Source organism: Equus quagga, chromosome 11 (assembly GCF_021613505.1).
Source record: "Equus quagga isolate Etosha38 chromosome 11, UCLA_HA_Equagga_1.0, whole genome shotgun sequence".
In the NCBI taxonomy this organism is placed as follows: Eukaryota; Metazoa; Chordata; class Mammalia; order Perissodactyla; family Equidae; genus Equus; species Equus quagga.
In genome coordinates this window covers 75,618,134-75,635,585 of record NC_060277.1, presented here as the reverse complement: position 1 = coordinate 75,635,585, position 17,452 = coordinate 75,618,134, and the positions used below count along the sequence as shown (strand labels likewise).

Below are 17,452 nucleotides of genomic sequence, written 5' to 3'. Positions count from 1 at the left end.
TTTAGTAATAATTTAGCTTTCCAAAATCTGACGCTCAAACTCAGCATTCAGGAAGAAGTATCTTTGCAAGCTACAAAATAATTCTGTTCCTAAACTCAAACAAAAATCCCCTAGTTATTAATTTAATCTATACAGAAGGCCATGTTCTCTAACCATAAGTGCTAAAATCCAGCAATCATTTATTTTTGAATTTATAACTAATGACAACCACATACAGGTAAAATCAAATATGCCTAAGAATAACACTTTATTCACTTTTCCTTGAAGACTTAAAACCACTGGTGATATCACAATACAGTAATACTATTATATGTGTTATTATAAGAGGCTGAGATTTATAATCTAACAGGATCTACAATCTATTAAGTATCTAACCGAATTTTCTGTAGTACTCCCAAGTTTAAGTTGAAAGTACTACCTCAGGAAAACACTGAGTATTATTTTCTGAATAAATCTGAGAAATATAAAAAGGACAAGGAGGGAAAGTGTGGAAAGCAAAAAGAAGAGGGTAGCAAAAACACCAAACAAACCAACAAGTTCAGAAATGTGGGAATCTCAATTTACAATAGAAACAATGTACAAATATTGATCAAGTACTAGTTTAATTAACTTATACTTCTAAATATGTTTGGAACACTGGGCTGGAAGAAGTTGATCCCACTAATGCAGTATGGGGCAGCCAGTCTCCAAGATAGCTCCCAATGAGCCACACCTCCTGATATCCACACTTCTCTCATTGTACCAGGGTTGGTCATTCTAACTGCTACTAGAATACGGCAGAAGTGATGATGTGTCTCCTCTGAGATTAGGTTATCAAAAACAGAGGATATCATCTTGAACTGGCTTGTTTTCTTCTCTTTCTTTTTTTTTTTTTTTGAAGATTTTATTTTTCCTTTTTCTCCTCAAAGCCCCCCGGGTACAAAGTTATGTATTTTCAGTTGTGAGCCCCTCTAGTTGTGGTATGTGGGACACCACCTCAGCAGGGCTTGATGAGTGGTGCCATGTCCACGCCCAGGATTCAAACTGGGAAAACCCTGGGTCACCAAAGCAGAGCGCGAGAACCTAACCACTCGGCCATGGGGCCAGCCCCATGGCTTGTTTTCTTTCTTTCTTTCTCTCCCTCTCTCTCTCTTTCCCTCTCTCTCTCTTTTTTTTTCTCACTTGCTCCAGAGGAAGCCAAGAGCCATGTCATGAGGACACTCAGGTGGCCTATGGAGAGGTCCAAATGGCAAGGGACTAAAAGCCTCCTGCCAACACTCAGGCAAGTGAATTTAGAAGCGCATCCTCCCCCCAGTCAAGCTTTCAGATGCCTGCAACCCCAGCCAACAGCTGGACTGCAGCCTCAAAAGAGACCCTGAACCAGAGGCACCCAGCTAAGCCACTCTCACATTTCTGACCCAAAGAAATTGTGAGATAATAATAGCCTGTTGTTTTAAACTGTAAAATTTTGAGGTAATTTTTTTTGCAGTAATAGATAACTAATATATTGTGGGTCTAAGTGCTGGAGGGCTAGAGAGCACCAATCACAGACCCCTCAAGAGAAGAAAAATAAGACTTTGTCCTAAGAGATCCTTGCTGGCTACAGAAAAGGTATACAAAAAGAGTAACATTTAAATTCTAATCAAAAGGCCACTTATAATTCTACTGAATGAACACCATAAATAACTTCTAAGGAAAAAAAAGGAGAGTATTTCTTGTATCTGAAATTACATATCCTTCCTAGCCTCTAGGTTACCCAGAATTTCTAACACCCATTTCAGATTTTTTTTTTTAAAGACTGAGCACTTTATTTGCGGCAGGCACTATGCTGGGTACTGGTGATATAACTGTGAAGAAGTTAAGCATGATCTCTGCCCTAGCAATACTTTTCAAACAGCAAAATTTCTATACTATAAGGGATATTTTAGTGATAAATGACTCTACAGATATATTGTTTTATTGTATTGTTGACACAAAACTTTTATCTTTATAAATTAAATACTAGAGCTCTTCTATTTGATCATCCAATATAATAATATTCCTATAAATAACATAATTACTAGTTAAGACTTACTGAGCACAACTACCAGGCACTAAACACATTCTACACCTCATTTAATATCGCAATTATCGTTATCCTGATTAATCTCTTAGTCTCATTCTCTGCCACTCTCTTCTCACTCTCCCACCACTTTCCTCATTCGTATTTTCAGAGATGCCATCCCTGAATCCCAGAGCAGACCTCCCACACACTCTGTGAGCCTCCTTGACCTCTCCTACGAGGTTCTTAAAACAACTGTGATTAAATAACCAGATGATACACTGTTTAATACCCATCCTCATGCAAGAATGCAAGTTCCACAGGAGTAGGGAAAGTACCTTTCCTGTAACCTGATTTACCTCCTGGGGTTAGAAGTTTAAAAAGGCAATTAATAAATGCTTACTGAATAAAAGAGTCAACTAGTGTGTTACACTGACTCTCCTGTCTCCCTTAACAACAATCTCTTTATTATCTAATGCGTGTGCCTCAAACTGGGGTCCAAGAACAAAGGTGGTCCCTGCTAGTCTGTCCTCTAGTCTACACGGTTTGGTGATTTCAGAGGAAAAAAACCCAATCACCATTTCCTTCATCTATATTTTACAAACGAACTGCAAAATAATATTTCTACAATAATCCCATTACTTCCTAATTGAGTGAAAATCCTCCATACCATTAACCACAAGTCTCTTCCTTCCACCTAGCTCTCAGAATCCTAGAACCAGACACAAATCTTCCCAGGTAAGCAACTGGGCAGTACTCCTGGAGAAACTGACAACCAAGGAAAGATGTGCATTTAGAGGGCTTCCAACGTTCAGCTAGCTTGCCACCAACTCACCCTGTGCATGAGTTTCCAGTTCTCTCACATTTAAGAGTAAATATTTAAAGTGAGAAAAGACAGCCTAGAATCACCAAGCATAATGAAGGCCTGTTAACATGAAAGAAAGGAAACCAAGTAAACATACACAAACAAATTAATTTTGAGAAAAAAGACAATGCAGGAATGAAAAAGCTTCACACAAAAAAAATTTAATTAACACCCTAAAAGACATTAGAAAAGATTTTAAAGGATGCTATTTTAAAATGAAAGAGAGAGCAAGTGAGAATAAAGAACAATAAAGAACATTCAGAAAGCTAAATATGACAGCATGTCATGAGTTCCCAAGACCACCCCCAGGTCAGTGGTTTGCTAGAAGGACTCACAGGACTCGACACATAGTCACAATCACAGCTATGATTTATTACAGCAAAAGGATACAAAACAAAATCAGAGAAAGGAAAAGGTGCAAGTCCAGAGGACCCCAGACACACCTTCCAAGAGTCTTCTCCCAGTGAAGTCAGACAGGACATGTCAAATTCCTCCAGCAATGAGCTGCGACAGCACGTTAGAAATCCTGTCTACCAGGTAAGTTCACTGGAGACTCAGTGCTCAGGGTTTTATTGGGGGCACCCTCTGCCTAGCACATACTGAAGTTCCAGACATCCAGATGGAAAGCAGATGTTTATCATAAATCACGTTTGTACAGTTTTAAGTACAGTGAGCCATTCTTATCGAGGAATGGTAGGAACCCTTCCAAAACCCAAGTTTCCAGACACAAGCCAAGGGCCCACCTTGTAAGCAGAGTTTTCAAAGGATAACGGTCTCAGGCCTCCAATGTTAACTCTGGATAGTAAGATAAAATAAAACATTAAAGAGTTGGGAGATAAAGTTGAGACCCTCTCTAGGAAAAAGAACAAAAGAAAACACTATGAGAGAAAAAAGTTTTAAAAATAACATGATTCGTCAATTCCAACATGTGAAAAAAAAAGGAGGAGAAAAAAAGAAATGAACATGGAGGGAAGAAATTAGCAAAGAAATAACACAAGAAATTTCTCAGATCTGAAAAATATGAGTCTTTAAAGTGAAAAAGACCCATTACGTATAAAAGTATATTGTCACTGAGCTGCAGAAGAACAAGGACAAAGAAAAGAAAACCTCAAGAACTTCTAGAAAAGAAAAAATAAAAAGACAGGTTGCTTACATTATAGGAACCAGAATGGCATTAGACTTAGCAATAATCTCAGTGATAAACTAGAAGACAAAGGAGAAATGCTTTCAAAATTCTGAGGAAAATTTATTTTCATTCTAGAACTTAATATCCAGACAAATTATCAAATAACAAAAAGGTAGAATAAACATATTCTCAAACATACAAGGTCTCAAAATTTATCTCTTCTGCACCTTTTTATTCAGCAAGCTGGAGAGGATGTACTCCAAACTAATGGGATTCACAAAACAGGGGAATCGATACAGGACCAAAGCAAAGGGAATTTTTAAAATGACAATGAAGGGAGAACTTAAGCTGACCGCTGCACACCTGGCCTAGCAAGCAACCAACCCGAAACAGGAGCATAAGAAGTCCTCAGGGAAAACAATTTCAATGGATACATTAATAGGTTTGACCCTGTCTGGAAAACAGTACTGGGAGCATGATAATGATATGAAGAATTTACAACAGTTTACATCAAAAACAAAGCAAATGAAACAAATGAGGCCGTTACCAATTTTAGGGGCACAAAAAGTTGTACAGGAAAGTAAATAATCACAGTACACTACTTGGCTCAGCCTCAAACAATATTATATATATCTAATGGTAGTCTAGACAGAGATTAATAGAGATAATAAGGAAGAGGCAAGATTTGAAAAGATGATAACTTACCATATGATCCAACAATCGCACTCCTTGGTATTTACCCCAAAGAACTGAAAACACATGTCTACACAAAAATCTGCACACAGATGTTTATAACAGCTTTATTCATAACTGGCAAAACTTGCAAGCAACCAAGATGTCCTTCAGTAGGTGAATGGATAAATAAACTGTGGTACCTCCAGACAATGGAATATTAGTCAGCACTAAAAGGAAATGAGCTATCAAGCCATGAAAAGACATGAAGGAACCTTAAGTGCATGATACTAAGTGAAAGAGGCCAAGCTGAAAAGGCTATATACTGTATGATTCCAACGATATGACCTTCTGGAAAAAGCAAAACTACAGAGACAATAAAAAGATCAGTGGTGGCAGAGGTAGGGGGATGAAAAGGCAGAGCACAGAGGATTTTTAGGACAGTGAAAATACTCTGTATGATTTTATAATAATAGGTATATGTCATTATGCATTTGTCCAAACCCACAGAACGTACAACACCAAGAGTGAACCCTAAAGTAAACTATGGACTTTGGGGGATTATGACGTGTTGATATAGGTTCATCCCTGGTAAAAAATGTACCACTCTGCTGAGTGATGTTGGTAATGGGGGAGGCTATGTACATCTGGGGATAGAGGGTATATGAGAAATCTCTGTTCTTCCTCTCAATTTTGTTGTAAACCTAAAACTGTTCTAAAAAAAAAAAATGTCTTTAAAAAGAAAAAAAAAAAAAGGCAGCCAAGGTCAACTATGGGGGGAAGAAAAGGTAATGGCATACATTTTTTAGAACTGTTAGACAATGATAATCCTCAACTCCAGGAAGTCCAAAAATCCAAAGCAGGATAAATAAAAAGAAATCCTTACACCTAGAAACATTTCAGTGAAAGTGCATAGCAGCAAGGAACAAAGAGAAGAACTAAAAAAAGCTGGAGACAATCTCATCTATAAGTTAATGACAATTGGTGACAACTAAATTCTCAGCGGCAACAGTAGAGCTCAAAAAGATCGTTAAATGATATCTTTAACATACTGAGAGAAAAACAACTGCCTAAAATTATATATATTCAACAAAACTAACATTCAAGAACAAAGGGGAAGTAAAGACACTTTCAAAGAAAGGAAAATAAGAGCAACCACAACAGGGCCTTCTCAAAGGAAATTCTAAAGAACATAATTCAAGTAGAAGAAAAAACCTGAGATTTAAGGAAAAAAATAAAAAGGTTGGACACATAAAAGGCACATAATAAAATGGCAGAAGTTAATCCAAATATATCAATAATCACAATGAATATAAACTGGCTAAACTCTCCACTTGGGAAAAAACTCAGACTGGTTACACACGTGCTGTTTGTAAGGGACAGCTTAACATAAGGGCACAGAATGAGTGATAATCAAAGATTGGAGATAGATCTACGAAGCAAATATAAAACAAAAGAAAACTAGAGCAAACTTAGGCAAAAAGCACTAGAAACATAGAGAATCACTATGTAGTGATACAAGATTCAAATCACCTGGAAGATATTTTAAACCTTTATGTACCTAACAACACACACACACACACACACCCCCGAGAAGTGATAGATCTACAAGAAAGTTAAAAATCTACCAATATAGTTAATAAAGATTTTTTAATATAGCTCTCTCAGTAATAAGATACAGCAGACAAAAACAATCAGAATTTAGAAGAGTTGAAATGCTTAATTAATAAACTTGATCAAAATGACACATAAAAATCATACCCAAGAACTAGGGTCTACACATTATTTTCAAGAACACACGAAATCTTTATAAAAAATGGGGCTGTATGTTTGGGTAGTCAGACTCCCCGATGATCCCTGAATTCTGCTACCCATGCCCTCTGTAATCTACCCTGTGTAACAGGGTTGTCCTGCCTGACCAACATAATATGGCAGAAGTAAAGGTATGTCACTTCCAAGGTTAATAAAAGACTGTGGCTTCTGCTTCTCTCAGATCACTAACTCGGGAGAAGGCCAGCTGCCATGTCACAAGCAGTCCATGGAGAGGCCCAGGTGGAAAGGAAGTTCTTTGGCAACAGTTAGCAAAGAACTGAGGCCTGCTGCCAACAGCTGTGTAAGTGATTAGCTTGGAAGAAACTTTTCCCCAGTCAAGCTTTCAGATAACTGCAGCCCCAGCCAGAAGCTTGACTGCAACTACATGAAGGACTCTGAACCAGAAATACCTAGCTAAGCTGCCACTGGATTTCTGACACATAGAAATTTTATGAGATAAATGCTTGCTGTCCAAAATTGCTACTTTTGGGGGAATTTGTTACACAACAATAAACGACTAATACAATGCTCAAGCCCGTAAAGCTAACTTCAAATTTGAAAGTACTGGTATATGGGGCTGGCCCTGTGGCCGAGTGGTTAAGCTTGTGTGCTCTGCTTTGGCAGCCCAGGGTTTCGCCGTTTTGAATCCTGGGCGCGGACATGGCACCACTCATCAAGCCATGCTAAAGTGCCATCCCACATGCCACAACTAGAAGGACCTACAACGAAAAATACACAACTATGTACCGGGGGCCTTTGGGAAAAAGAGGAAAAATAAAATCTTAAAAAAAAAAAAAAGTACTGATATCATACAAACCATATTAACTGGCCACAATACAATTAAGATAGAAATTAATAACCAAAGGAAAACTTCTGCAAATCAAGAAATACTCTAGTTGAAAGGAGAAATCATAATGGAAAACAGAAAATATCTAGAATTGAAAAGTAATGAAAAGCTAATTTTCAAAACTTGTAAGACACAAGTAAAGCTGGATTTAATAAATGTATAGCTTTTAATACTTACATTAAAAAAGAAACATTCAAAATTCATCAGCTTAAATCCAACTTACAAAGTCAGAAAACCACCTCACAACCATTAGGATGGCTACAATCAGAAAAATGGAAAATAACAAGCGTGGAAAGGATGTGAAGAAATTGGAACTCTTATGCACCATTCACGGGAATGTAAAATGGTGCAGCTGCTAAGGAAAATAGCATGGAGGTTCCTCAAAAAATTAAAAATAGAATTATTACCATATGATCCAGCAATTCCACCTATGGATATATACCCAAAAGAATTGAATGCCAGATCTCAAAGAGATATTTGCATACCTGTGTTCATAGTAGCATTATTCACAATAGTCAAAAGGTGGAAGCAATCCAAGTGTCCACAAACAGACAAACAAAATGTGGTATATACATGTAATGTAATATTACTCAGCTTTTATTCTTTTTTTGAGGAAGATTAGCCCTGAGCTAACATCTGCTGCCAATCCCCCTCTTTTTGCTGAGGAAGACTGGCCCTGAGCTAACATCCATGCCAATCTTCCTCTACTTTATATGTGAGATGGCTGCCACTGCATGGCTTGACAAGCGGTGCCATGTCCGCACCCAGGATCCGAACCAGCAAACCCCGGGCCACCAAAGCGGAACATGTGAACTTAACTGCTGCACCACCAGGCCGGCCCCTACTCAGCTCTAAAAAGGAAGGAAATTATGACATATGTTACAACATGGATGAACCTTAAGGACATTAATGCCAAGTGACATAAGCGAATCACAAAAAGACATATACTGTATGCTTCCATTTAGATGAAGTACCTAGAATAGTCAAATTTAGAGACACACACAGAATGCTGGTTGCCAGGAGCTGGGGGAGGGAAGAATGAGGCAAAGCGGTTTAATGGGTATAGAGTTTCAGTTTTGCAAGAAGCTAAGAACTCTGGAGAATTCTGCACAAGGTGAATGTACTTAACACTACTGAACTATACACTTAGAAACGGTTAAGATGGTAAATTTTATGTTATGTATATTTTACCACTATTAAAAATAAAATTTAAAAGTCTTAAAAAAGAACAGCAGAATAAACCTAAGGAAGGAAAATAATAAGAGCAAAATTAACAAAACAGAAAACAGACAATAAAATTAACCAAAGCTAAGAATTGTGTCTTTGAAAATACAAATGAAATACACAAACAGAAAAAAATCAATCAAGAAAAAAATAAAGGAACAAATAAACATTAGGAGTGAAAACAGAACATAACTTCACTTCTCACAGAGATTAAATAGATCATAAAAAGGTATTAGGAACAACTTTTGAGTTGAAATGGACATTCTTAGAAAAATACAATTTATCAAAACTCATTTAAGAAAAAAGAATCAGGATAGTCTGACAATTCAAGAAACAAAATGCATGGTTTAAAATTTTCCCTCAGAACTGGTGCAGCCACTGTGGAAAACAGTATAGAGATTTCTCAAAATATTAAAAATAGAAATACCATAAGACCCAGCTATCTCACTACTGGGTATTTACCCAAAGAACTGGAAATCAACAATTCAAAGAGACTTATGCACCCCTATGTTCATTGAGCATTATTCACAATAGCCAAGATGTGCAAGCAACCCAAATGCCCATTGATGGATGATTGGATAAAGAAGATGTGGTATATATACAATGGAATACTACTCAGCCATAAAAAAAGACAAAATCGTCCCATTTGCAACCACATGGATGAACCTTGAGGGCATCATGTTAAGTGAAATATGCCAGAAAGAGAAAGACAAACACCATGTGATTTCACTTGTATATGGAACATAAACAAACACATGGACAAAGAGAATAAATCAGTGGTTACCAAGGGAAGGGGGTGGAGGGTGGGCACAAGGGGTGAAGGGGCATACGTATAAGCTGTATGACAAACAACAACGTACAACTGAAATCTCACTATGTTATAAACTATTACTACCACATGAGAAAACAAAAAACTTCCCTCAAGAAAGTACTAAGCCCAGACAGTTCTACTGGAGAGTTCTGCCAGACTTTGAATCAACACATAATTCCAAGACCGCATAAACATGCACAGAATATTAAAAAATAAGCTCCCCAATGATTTTATACAGCTAGAATAACCTTGATATGGAAACAAAACAAGAAAGGAAAATTACAAATCAATCTTACTCAACATAGATGCAAACATCCTAAACAAAATATCAGTAAATTTAATCCAGCAAACAATGTTTGGGGTTTTTTTTCACAACTTTATTTTTCTTCCAGTTTCATGGAATAGTTCAACATCAGCATGTACCTCATTTTGAACACAAACAGACCCTCACAGTGTGGCATGGTACGGACGTACTGGAACTTGATCTGTTTTTTTGTGGGTTCTTTTGTCCAGTATTTTTTGGGTTGTGTGCTGGTTTTTTTGTGGGTTTTTCTGGTGAGGATGATTGGCCTGGAACTAACATCTGTTGCCAATTTTTCTCTTTTTGCTTGAGAAAGATAGTCTCTGAGCCAAGATCTGTGCCAATCTTCCTCTATTTTGCACGTGGGAAGCCACCACAGCATGGCTTGATGAGCAGTGTGTAAGTCTGCGCCCAGGATCCGAACCGGTGAACTTGGACTGCCCAAGCAGAGCGCACAAACTTAACCACTGGGCCAGCCCCCAATGTTTTTTAAAATTATACATTTCAATCAAGAACTGCCCCAGGAAGGCCAGGTTGATATAATTATTAGAAATCAGAAAATAATGACAAACTATAAACAGATGAAAGGAAGAAAAATTATACAATCACCTCAATGGAGGCTGAATAAGCAGCTGATAATACTCAATATCCATTCAAGAATTTTTAGGGGCCAGCCTGGTGACACAGTGGTTAAGTTTACACACTCCACTTCAGGGCCCAGGGTTCACCGGTTCAGATCCTGGGTGCAGACCTATACACTGCTCATCAAGCCATGCTGTGGCAGCGTCCCACATAGGAGAACTAGGAGGACTTACAACTAGGGCATACAACTATGTACTGGACCTTTGGGGAGAAAAAAAAGAAGATCGGCAAGAGATGTTAGCACAGGGCCAATCTTCCTTACCAAAAAAGGTAAAATAAAGAAAAAAAAAGAAATTTTAAACTTAGCAATCTAGAAGAGAACTTCCTTAATTTAATAAGATCATTTATTTAAAAAAAACCTTAGAAACACTATATTTAACAGTGAAATAATACAGGCTTCTTTCCTTTTTAGATCAAAAACAAGACACAGATGCCCACTGCCACCACTCCTATTCGACACTGAAAAACCTCAATGGGTTCATAAAGAAAAAGAGAAAACAGTTTTAAGATTGAAAATGAAAAAACAAAACTGGAACTATTTACAGATGATTCATGGTCTATATAGAAAAATCCAAAAGAAACTAGAGACAAATCAATAAAAGTAAAGAGCTGCTGGATACAAAAACAAAATACTAAAGTTAGTCACATTTCTATACACAATCAGAAAATGCAATTAAAAAAAATACCATGTACAAAGAGTAACAAAAGAATTCTAGGAAAAATTCTGACATTTGATGTACAAGTTCTTTACATAAGGAGAAAATTACAAAATGTAATTGAAATGAGTTTTTTACAGATAAAATAGAAATATATACTATATTCTTAAATAAGAAACCTCAGTATCATAATGATGCCAATCAATTCTCCCCAACTTGATAAGTTGATTCTAAAACCAATATGGAAAAGCACTGCCATAACTTTTCTTGAAGAAAAGCTTCGAGGATTTGCCATATTTGATATTAAGACTTATTAAAAGCTATGGTAATTATGATAAATAATCAAGTGGGTTACTGGGACTATGACAGAAAGCAGAATGAAGAGCCCAGAAACTAAGCCCATGCATATAAGGAAACTTAGGTTTCAACTGAGCAAGCACTGCAGATCACAGGGGAAAGAATGGACTACTCAATAAATAGGTTGGAACGATCAGTTATTTGTTATCACATGGGGAAAAAAAAGAAACTGGATCCTTACGCAAAAGTAAGTCGATGTAGGTTAAAGACTTCAATGCGAAAGTGAAAAGTGGGGAAAAAAAACTTATAGAAAAGAATAAAGAAGAGTATCTTAATATGTCAGGGAAGGAACGGAATGATATATACCAAAAATAAAAAAATAAAATAATACAAATCATAAAAGACTGATAAATTCAGCAATATTAAAACTAACAACATTAATCACTAAAAGATATGAGGAGGATCAAAATCCAATCATAAATTGAAAAGATATTTGCAACAAGTGTAAATATCAAGAATTAGATATAAACCATATAAAAATTACAATGACTCAATCAGGAAAAATCAACCCAAATAAAAAATGAGCAAATATATATATATACATAGATATTTCACAGAATAAGAAACAAACAGTGCATGAATATCTGAAAAGAAGCTGGACCTCATCAGTAGACTAGGAAATACAGGTTCAAATTACAATGATATACCATTTCTTACCCACCAGATAAATAAAAAATTAAAAGGACAGACAATACCAAGTGTTGGAAAGGACAGAGAGTAACAGTAATGCTTATACATTGCTGGTGGGGGTGTCAACTGGTTCAATCACTTTAAAACATAATTTGGCATTACCTATTAAAGCTGAAAAAGCCCAGAGCCTTATTCTTCTCCAAAACATATACTCTAAATTCCTGCACATGCATAAGAGACACGTATAAGAATGTACGTAAGCAGCATTGTTAATAACAGCAAAAACCTAGAAACAATCCAAATGTTTATCATTGATAGCATGGATATACAAACTGCAGCATATTCGAATAATGAAATACTGTATAGCAGTAAAATGAATGAACTACATACAACACCAGCTGGCCCTACTGGTCTAGGGGTTAAGATCCTGCTCTCTCACTGCCTCCGCTTGGGTTCATTCCCCAGTCAGGGAACGAGACCACCTGCCCATCAGTTGTCATACTCAGGCAGCTGCATGTTGCTGAAAGCTACATAGTATTTCAAAGAGCAGCAGGGTCACCCATGGTGGACAGGTTTCAGCGGAGCTTCTAGACTAAGACAGACTAGGAAGAAGGACTTGGCCACCCACTTCCAAAATACTGGCCATGAGAACCCCATGAACAGCAGCAGAGCATTGTCTGATACAGCACCAGACGACGAGAGGATGGTGCATAAAGACTGGGCAGGGCTCCACTCTGCTGTACACAGGGTTGCTAGGAGTCAAAACTGACTCAGCACTAACAACAACAACATACAACACCCTGGATGACACTGAAAAAATGATGCCTACAAAAGAAACTAGAAAAATACTTACAGTACTACTCCATCATATAAAGATAAAAAACAGGCAAATAATACAATTTTAGGGAGATATACTGTAAAGAAAAGCAAGGGAAATTTTTTAATGCAATTCAGGATAGTGGTGGGAGAACAGTAAGAAAAGGAATGTGATTTGGACCATGCAGGGGTTTCTAAGGTGTTGATAAGGTACTTCTTAATCTGAATTTGGATTGACATGTGTTCATTGTATTATTTTTGTAACTACAAACTGTACAAACATGTTCCATATATTCTTGTATATATAAGTTTCACAATACATTTTAAGTTAGAGATAAAAACTACTAGAGAATACATGCAAATACATGCTTCCTGAAGAATTATTTGTAAAGTAAAAAAATAAACAAACCTGGAAACAAACTAAGTGTTCCTCTATAGCAGAAATAAACTGACATTCATACAATGGAATATTACACATGCAGTCAAACTGAATCAAGTAAATGTGCATGTAAAACCATGGATCAAATCTAAAACTGTAATAGGTTTAAAAAGCAAGTGTAGAGAATACTTACAGTATGCTTTTCATGTAAAAATGTTAGACTATAATGACTGTTTTTTGTTGTGTTTTGCTTTTTTGGTGAGGAAGATTGGCCCTGAGCTAACATCTGTTGCCAATCTCCCTCTTTTTTTTTCCCCCCAAAGCCCCAGTACACAGTTGTATATCCTAGTTGTAAGTCCTCCTAGGTCTTCTGTGTGGGATGCCGCCACATTATTAAACAGAGCCATATACTTGCTGTTACTCCTGACAATCAATATTCACAAGTTATGATTTTCTAATTCAACAGAAATAAAAAGTAAGAAAAAGAATAGTGCAGAAGTTGACCTACACTAAACTCAAGGTATCCGTTACTGAGCTGGACAGAGACACTGATGAAATATTGCATATGGTATCATTCCTCTCACAAACATCAACATGATCACTATGTTTTATTTTTATTTTAAAATTGTCATGATTTTCCCTAAAACTGTTGATTTAAGAACTACAAATGTTAAATTTTTTTTAAATGGCCAAATGCCTAGGCTTCACCAGCCTAAACTTAAAGGGAGACGCTTCCCCTACCTAAAGTCAATTTGGCCTGATTCGGACTCTCAGTTATTGGGAGGTAAATGACTTCTTAGAAATCTCATGTTGTATCTTAAAAAGCCATGCAAATTTTGCATTCTATCCTATAATATAGCCATATTTGTTTAAATTTAAAAATTTTTCCCAAAAAAATCTAAGTAAAATATGTTCCAAAAAGACTGCCCAAAGTCTGCGTAAGTGTTGGAGCCTAGCACACCAGGCTGGACTTAGGTTACGCACAAGCATGAGAAACATAGTATGCAACTTATGTAGAGTTTACAGTACTAAATATTAATTCCCACACATGAAGCCCAAAGGAGAAGGAAGAGAAACAAAGCACCACTTCAAAAATCACTATGAAAATACAGGGAGTTTGTATAAACAAAATAAATTTTAAAAGTACGTGAATTATTTGGGCAATTGCTACTGACAAACTTGAATACAGACCATGTATTAAAGAGAAAAGTATTGTTCTCAATGTCAAGTTTCCTGACTTTGATAATTGTACTCTAGTTAAGTAAGAGAGGTCTTTCCTTATTCTTAAGACACACAAATATTTAGGAGTAAAGGAACATGATGCCTACAACTTACTGTCAAATGCATCCTCCATACACACACACACATATGGACAGAGAGAGAGAATGAATAATAAAACACAAAACAAATGGAGCAAAATATAAACAACTGGTACATCTGGGTCAAGGATAGATGGGACTTTTTATACAACTGTTGCAACTTTTCTGTAAGTTTTAAATTATTCGACATTTTACAAGTACTTAAACAGCACTGGCAGCCCCAGAACTCCAAGGTAGCACTGACCTACCAAAACAATCTGCCTTCAGGTCATCATTTTGGCTAATATTTAAATTATATTCAACTGTGAAAATTATGTTCCAAATACAATTCTTTAAGAAGCCCATCAACCGAATTTCTGAATCATCCCTTTTTCTGGTTGTGTGAAGAATAATGCAGTTGATGTTAAAAATGAAAATGGACGTCCAAATAGCAGAGTCCAAACAGGCACAACTACATGTGGATGATGTCTACCTTTGGGATCCAAATTTTTAAGAACATATTAACAAAATATTCTAGCATAATTCACAAATTGTAAATTTTATTAAATTAAAAATTGCAGAAGTAGAGTCAGCACAGTCAGTGGAGATTCCAACCCAGGCTTCACCTCCTTCCTGAGGCTGAGAAAACCGTTCTCGAATGGCAAAGATTCTGTGTGCTAGTTGTAACACGACATTTAAAACAATCCTAAACTCATTCCAGGGAAGGAAGAGGCTTTTCAAATCACAGTTCAAGCACCTGCCACCGTGCATAGTTTACAACTTAACTTAGTTCAAGCCAGAAGCCTGAGCTATTTAGTCATGTACTAACGGCCGTTTGTTACCATCAGGCTGAATGAAAGAGAATTTCATTCATAAAAAGAGAAAGATACAGTTTAAAATAAACTTGGAAACATCATGAAGAGGAGGATAAAGCCAATAGATACTCAGCTTCCAGGCTTAAGTCCTATTGACTTCACATTGAGATGAACTACTAGTCTACTTGTAACTATTTTCTCCCCGTGCCAAAATGATTTCATTATGGTCAATCAGAAAGAAAAATCAGTTGATATTACAAAATATATACTTTACATAATAATCTTCAATTTATCTGAAAACTAATACACAAATTAAATTAGAGGTGCAAAGGCTCTTTTGATTCCTAAGTAGACAACGATTTAAGAACACAAGGCAAGTGATATTAGATATTTGAGCCAACAGTCCCCCTTCAAGAAAATTAAAACAAGGAACTTATCTTACAGCAGAAGAAGTACAGAAATGGGCTTGTGGGTCTTGGAATTCACTGGTCTCACCACACACGCTACCACACGGAAGCAGCTGATCTAAGAATAACAGAAAGGCCCGCTGGAGACTCAGTTACAACGCTAGTCGGAGACCAAATCCTCAAGTACATGCTTTGAACGAACAACCAGATAAAATGTTGTCTTTCCCACAGCCAGAATACATATGTCTGAGAATCAAGGGGTGTAGGTAGAACTGGTTTCTCTCACTATTATTCCTAAAAACCTTATTAACGGAATTTTTGCTTCCAGTACCTACAACTTTGATATCTGCTGGTTTTGAGGCCTTGGTTCCTAAGGAAAGAATGATTCCACCAGGTTCCACTGAATTGGGAAGTTGAAACTGGTTCATGATCACATGGCTCTGTGACATTAAATCAGGATTTCTCACCCTCAGCACCACTGACATTTTGAACTTGATAACGCTTTGCTGTTGAGGCCTGTTCTGTGCATTCTAAGATGCTTGGCAGAATCTCTAACTTCTACCTACTAGATGCCAGTAGCAACACTGCCCCCAAGTCAGTCAAGTAAAAATACCTCTAGACATTGCCAAATGTCCCCTGGGAGGCAAAAGTGACCTCAGTTGAGAGCCACTACAATAAATCAACAGGCAAATAAGAGGGTCATTCTACTAGCTGAGGTTAATTCATCTGGGTTACCTAAGAGATACTGGACCAATGCTATATAAGGGGGACAGGGAGGGCTGTCTGGAACCCCAAGCATTCTATGAAATACCTCTCATACATGTATAATAGTAAAAGTTAATGGAAAATACGCACACAAAGCAGGACCACTGAGGACTCTCATGTTCTTCACTAATGAAGGTTTGGGTTACCCCACCAGCTGAGGTCCTGAATGAGGGCAAAGGAAACATAGAATGGGCAACAGAGAAAAGTTTTAAAGATGAATGATAATCTCTCAACTAGTTAACAAAGCAAGGTCTACAGCAGTTATACATATTTTCTTCTTTGGTTATTATAGAGGATTTTGCATGAGTGTACAAACCAATTTCTTCTTTCTTCTCCTTCTCAATGTTATACTAATTTTATTAGTAAAAGTTAACTTTACAATTTAGTCTTTAAGTAGCAGGATATTCAGAAGGAGTATGAATTTGAGGCATAATTAACATAGCCTAAAAATGGATAGTGTGAATGTCACCCAGAAATGGATACAATGAATTTTGAGACTTTGCTCCTCAATTTGGGAAGAGGGTAAAGAGGTCTTCATTTTTACAAAGAAGACTTCCATCTTAGGCAAAAGCATAGTGTCTTCTGAAAACAAGATCAAATATCTGTGTAAAGGCACGTATGGCTGCTCAGCAGCCAAAGGGGTGGCCTGTGCCAATTGCTAAGTTGTCTTCTCATCTTCACACCTATCCTTCTGTACTTTGTTTTCTGATGGTGAGGTTACTGTGCAAACTACAGTTCTCCTTTGCCAGCTGGCCCCTTGTTAAGGCTCTGCCAAAGGGACACTAAAGAGTCACGGTAAGACCGTAGGAGGGACAAAGGACTTGATTCTTCCTGTTTGCTTCTTGTTCCTGTCAGCATCACCCCAGCTGAATTTTTCTGCACAATCTAATAACAGGACTCCCTACATTTATTCGAGTTTCTAGAGGTCAAGCAGAGAACTAGACTGCCAAATATGTTCAGCTGACTTCTGTGAGATACAATCAAAACTGTCCTTTGAAAACACAAACCC

The 17,452-nt window shown here is 37.0% G+C and overlaps 1 protein-coding gene across 4 annotated transcripts in view; it reads right to left on the bottom strand.

Moving 5' to 3' along the window:
- The window catches only part of NF1 (neurofibromin 1), a 240,837-nt gene that overhangs the window by 206,419 nt on the left and 16,966 nt on the right, over window positions 1-17,452 (bottom strand). The window contains exon 1 of one of the 4 annotated variants that reach the window (XM_046677881.1): window positions 16,534-16,564. The exons of the other annotated variants lie outside the window; for them this stretch is intronic. The gene's annotated coding sequence lies outside the window, so the exon portion shown is untranslated. Of the gene's footprint in view, window positions 1-16,533; window positions 16,565-17,452 lie in introns of those variants that run through there. 4 annotated transcript variants of the gene reach the window in all.